Source organism: Trachurus trachurus (assembly GCF_905171665.1).
Source record: "Trachurus trachurus genome assembly, chromosome: 11".
In the NCBI taxonomy this organism is placed as follows: Eukaryota; Metazoa; Chordata; class Actinopteri; order Carangiformes; family Carangidae; genus Trachurus; species Trachurus trachurus.
Window position 1 is genome coordinate 291,501 of NC_139904.1, and position 6,000 is coordinate 297,500.

Consider the following 6,000-nt stretch of genomic DNA (forward strand, 5'->3'; position numbering starts at 1 on the left):
GGAATTTATGCAAATTTGCCCATGTTACAAAGAATTTCAAAAAACTTGTAATACATTTTTTGTTTGTCTTAATGTCAGTAATCAACTCAGTAATTTTCATGGAGATATCTAAAGGTTAAAAATTTTACCCTATTCACGTAAGAACAATAATGAATAGGCGTATTATGGGCTATTTGGGTCTTTTTCTAAACTTTCCCCTAATGGGATTCTTCTGGGCTTTTTTCCCTCACTCAGGACATGTTGAGGATACAAAACCAGTTGAGTTTGATTCTGTTGCAATTTGTTCAACGTTGACCACTAAAACAACTGGACTACAGCTATAACTAGTTAGTTAGTGACGTGTTACCTGTTGTTGCCGTGGCCGCCGGTCTGTACAGGTGATGTTACAGCACCGGCCTTTCATCTGCAGGTGTCGGTTACATAAGAGTCTCACACACACACACACACACACACACACACACACACACACACACACACACACACACACACACACACACACACACACACACACACACACACACACACACACACACACACACACACACAGAGGGAGGGGCAGCCATACATCCTCCCTATGAGGAGACTTCACAGGACAGTGAGGAAGAGGAGGAGGAGGAAGAGGAGGCTAACAACAGCTCCTCTGTGCAGCCTGGGGGGTGTGTGTGTGTGTGTGTGTGTGGGGTAACTTCTCCCTGTGAAAGTTTGTCCCTCAAATTCTCGCAAACTGACTCAGGCAGATTTACAGCCCCCCCCCCCCCCCCCCCCCCCCCCCCCCAACCCCCCGTGACCTCTGACCTCGTGGCCGAGCAGCAGCAGAGAGGAATGTAGCTACACACCCTGTTCACCTCCAGCGTTGAGGAAACTTCAAGGTGTCAGCTACAAGTTTAATTCCTCCGACCAGTCGGTGTCGCACTCACACAGGAGCTAAAGCTAAGCTAACTCTAATTGTATTTAAAGGGACAACCAGGAGTTTTGTAAAAGTGAAGTGTTTCCACTACATTTATGAGCCTCCGCACCGTGAAATTCTTTGACCGGTGCAAGACAGACTCATGTTTTCATTCATCAAGAATTAAAGTCAGAGGTTGGAAGACGATCACATACCGTCGTAGTTCCCACCATAAACGGAGATTCATACGGCGGCGTTATTCTCATGACTCGCCACGAAACCGAAAGTAAAGAAACGCTGGTCGGCTCGCCCAGCATTTCCACCACCACTAATAATAACAAAATAACCATAGAGACAAAACCATAGATTTATCTAAAATGGACCATTAACAAGTTGTAACGTAGATTCATCCACATTAACGTGAGACTAAGAGATTAATTGAGACTTTTTTATTGTCGCAGAATTTTTGTTCTGCCGCTGGAGAAACTCCTGGTTGTCCCTTTAAATATTTTGGACGCTTCAGCATTTATAAAACAATTATTTCTATATTCTGCCCCTCTAGACGTTCTGTGGATGTGTTATATTTTATTCTTAGCTCTCAGCTCGTAGCTCTCAGCTCGTAGCTCGTGTCTGTAGTCGTCCCCCAGTGACCTGAGTCGTTCACAGCTTTGCTTTATTTGGCTCCAGTGGAAAACACGGCCATAAAGTCTGCAGATTGTGAAGGTGAATTACTGTGAAGTGGTTCAATGTTCACTCTGTTCTTCACTCTGTCTGCTGTGTTGTTCATTCATGGTGCGGGGCCACGGGGCCACGGGGCTCAGCGGCTCGGTGGCTCGTTGCTCTGCAGCTCTGCAGCTCTGCAGCCGCCTCGTGTTCTGCAGCCGAGTCGACTGTTCATCATCCTGTCACCGGCTGCAGCAGGAGAATGCCTCAGTGTCACCGAGCGGGTTTTAACATTCAGACGACACGACACACACACACACACACACACACACACACTCACACACACACACACACACACACACACACACACACACACACACACACACGGGTCCCTGAACACAACAACAGACCGGAGCACAGAAACAGAAACAGAAACAGAAACAGAAACAGAAACAGAAACAGAAACAGGAAAATCCCCGGGAACATTCACTCCCAAGCTGCTGACTGACTCACTGACTCACTGACGCTGTCGTTATGTGACACTGACACATATAAACTCCACAACAATGAGCCGGTTCGTGTTCATCACACAACAGAGTTCAACCTGATCCTGAACATGACGTTTACCCCCGGGGCTGTTATTCTGGTCTGGGGGGGGGGTAATCCAAGGAAACTTGGATTAATACGGTTTAGAAAATGTTTTCACACCACAAATCAATAAGAAGCACCAACACCGACAACAGCTGTCAGTGTTATAGATTAAAACTAAAAACAGCAGAGAATGATACCCTGTTATAACCTGAGGTTACAGGTTCATTAGGTCGGGACCAAACTAAGGAATTCATTCATTTATTTATTTATTTAATCAATGTTGAGACGATGAAATGAAACTAATGAAACAACAACAACAACATCAAACAATGACACATCTTTAACAAAAAAGTTGTAAAGATTTGAATTGTTTCACTTAAAGAACAGATCGATCTCTTCTCCTCCTCCTGTTCCAGATGTTCTTCATGCTCCAGATGTTCAGATTCAGATTCATGATTTCGTCCCTGAGGGGAAATTCATTTCCACAGTTCTGTTCCAGACAACGACACCAACACACGTGCAGCACCAGAAAAAATACACACATACATACAGTATATATACAAATAACCAAAAACCATGAGGTCTAGCGCTGTTCAGAGCTGTAACGGCAGACGGGACGAAGCTTCTAGTTGTTCTGGACAGTTGTCTGAACCTCTGACCAGAGGGGAGGAGGGTGAAGTCTGGATGCAGTGGGTGGTGAGGGGGGGGGGGGGGGGGGGGGGGGGCGTGGGCTATGTCCAGTGATGTGTGGACGGTGGCGGTGTTGATGAGGGCCGGTGTCGGTACCAGATGTGTCCAGGGCGGTGACTGGAGATGACGTGGCACATGGTGATTGGTCGTGGTGGTGTAATGCGTTAGCTACATAGATGCTACCGCGGATGTTAGTGAAGTTAGTCTCTTTGCCCCGTAGTAAATACTGGACTCATCTGTCACAAGACACCTCTCTTCTCTACAGTTTGACACCAAAATGACAACTTTCAGACGGACAATTCACTTAGTTCCAGACCTGTCTCTGTCTCTATGACACACTGGGTCTGTCCCAATATGCACACTTTATCACACTTACACACTTGGGCACTTGGCGTGCGCGTTCATGTTCTTAGTGTCAGTGCGCAAGTGTGTCCCATTTCTCCAACGACTGAAAGTGGGTTAGGGTTAGCCGCAGTCACAAGTCACGTTTAGGAAATGCGATTGAATTAGGCTAATCACAATAAAATGAAATTAACTTTCTATCTCATAATTATGACCTTTTAATGTCATATTCTATATTCATCATCTGGTCATGTTTTTATATTTTCGTTTTTCTTGTTTGTTTTATTTACTTACCATTGGGCTTACACATTTATGATTTGAATCTTGCGCATAGAGACACTTTAGGAGTAGATGAGACTGTGATCCAGCAGCACTGGTTATTAAAACTGTTGCTGTGTGTGTGTAGTAGTTGTGCTAGTGTGCTGTGCGCAACGGCACAGGCTGCACTTGTCAAGTTTGTCCCGATTGCTTTTAAATCTCCCCCCACACGCTTGGCCACTTAATACATGCTTGCACACTATATGTAAATATACGTTCCGCCGGCAAAACGTCACCAAAGTGTGTGCGTAACCAAGCGCACTGAGCCAAGTGTGGAGACATGGGACAGCCCCACTCTCTCCAGATTTGGATCAGATCTCCATGGCAACGTCAAACAAACGTTAGCTAACGCCCGTCTGCGCTAGTTACAGTATTTTAATCATTTTCGTCACTGTTAGTTGTGTAAATGTTTAATGTTATCATTAGAAAATATAAATAGCTCACTTTCATCTACCTACAACTTTTATAAATCCTCACGACCAATCACGATGCGCCACGTCATCGCCGGGCGCATGACGTCAGTCCGACTACCCATTTCTCCGACCATACATTTCTTTATTTTTGCGTCCATTAGTCCGACCTCCCACTTCTCCGACTTAAGTAGCCCTAACCCTTAACCTTACCCTAAACTAGGGTTTCTCAACGGGGGCGGTACCGCCCCCCAGGGGGCGTTCTGAACTTTGTGGGGGGCGCTGCGAGCGTGAGGGCTGAGAGGGGGGCGCTCAGGCAAAAATGGGGGGCGCCATAACTTGGCTTGTACAAAGTTCATTTGAGCTCTACTTTATAAAATTTAATGGTTTCCCAACGTTTTAAGTGCAAATAACCGACATCAATAACCTACTTTTCAACTGATTTAACCCGCAAATCTAACACTCATAATGCGGGAAATGCCCGCACAAGTTTCAAACCAACCATAGTGCGCACTACAGCGCTGCGTCAGACGGTCAGACGGTCTGACTTAAATGACACACACACGTCTTTGTTTGTAGGTTAGTTTACCTGTACTGAATGAAGTTAGATGGATTTTTTATACCAAGTACGGCCAAACATTCGTGTACAGGATGAAGAGAGAGGATCAGCAGAGATCCTCTGACAGCCCGTCCCTGCGAGGAGCAGGTGCGCCGTCCTTTTTTCTTTTTTCTTTTTTTTTAAGCGGCGCCGTCTTTACAGGTGAAGCACACGCACATCACATGTCCACCTGACTTTACCCGACAGGGTTTTCCTGCCGATCTAAAGTGACTTTTGGCCGCCACCTTAATAGTTACAGCGTGCATGTGGGGTCGTTCAGATTGAATGATGTTGCGTCTTGCACAAACCCCCGTTTGATGAGGGAAACCCCCTCCAAGACGTGTGCATTATAGAAGAGAAACACAGATTTAAGGACCTCTGACTTGTATCATTAGAACAGGTCATGTCCTGTGATTTTCACCCTCCTTTCATATTTAATAGAGGGGGAACAATATCATAAAGACTGACACTGAGTTTGCGAACTGAAAAAAAAAAAAAAAAAAATTGAACCGCTGTGTAGTTGCAGCAGGGCCGGATCAATACCCCCAGGGGCCCCTGTCCCCCCTAACATCCACACCACTGAGGTTGGAGGCCATTTTCTAAATTTTTTCCATTAAATTCACCTTTTTAAAGTACTTGCAGATGTAACAATACCTGGGTCGTCAAGTATACCCCCACAGCCCCCACATACCATAACCACCCCTGCCTGTAAAGCTAGATTTCCAGATTTCTAGATTTTTTTTTTTTTTTTTTTTTACACTGCAACATATGGGTTCACCTCATGATATCGTTTGTATTTTGAGCATTAAAACTAACATAGTCTGTAGTTTTCTTTGTTTGATATGTCAAGAGACTTTTGGTTAAGTAACCATGGACAGCTCCCTCATCATTACCATCATTACAGGCCATTTGTGTTCTAGAGAACTGTAAAAAATAAATAATTTAGGCCAAATTCTGGAAATTTGAGGTGCGATTTTTGAAAATTTTCAAATCCCTTGTGAAAACACACCTTCAGTCATGAGGACAAACTGTTTTGGTGCTTGAAATATGTTTACCAGAGTCTTGGCTTGACAAAAGCAGTGAAATATGAATAAAGTAACAGATAAGTGTAAAACAAGTTTAAAACGTAATTTTGTAACATTTTTTTTTGGGGGGGGGGGGCAGTCATAGGATCATGGTATGGTCAGGGGGGCGTTTGTTCAAAAAAGGTTGAGAATCACTGCCCTAAACCTAACCTTAACACTGTAGAATGGGTAGTCGGAGAAATGAGCCGTCGGACTTGTGGGCAGTCGGACTGACGTATGCTCCCCGTCATCGCCAGTCGCCGCCCCGGACACATCTGGTACCGACAGCGGCGGACTGGGAGTTGGAAGGCTGATTATTGTTGAGCCAGTGTGAGTGACTCTGAGCGATGTGTTTTAGTTATTGAGGAGCAGCGTGGGGAAACAGCAGGTTACAGGAGGATGGATCAGTGATGCTGCTGCAGCTACAGGAGAAGCAGA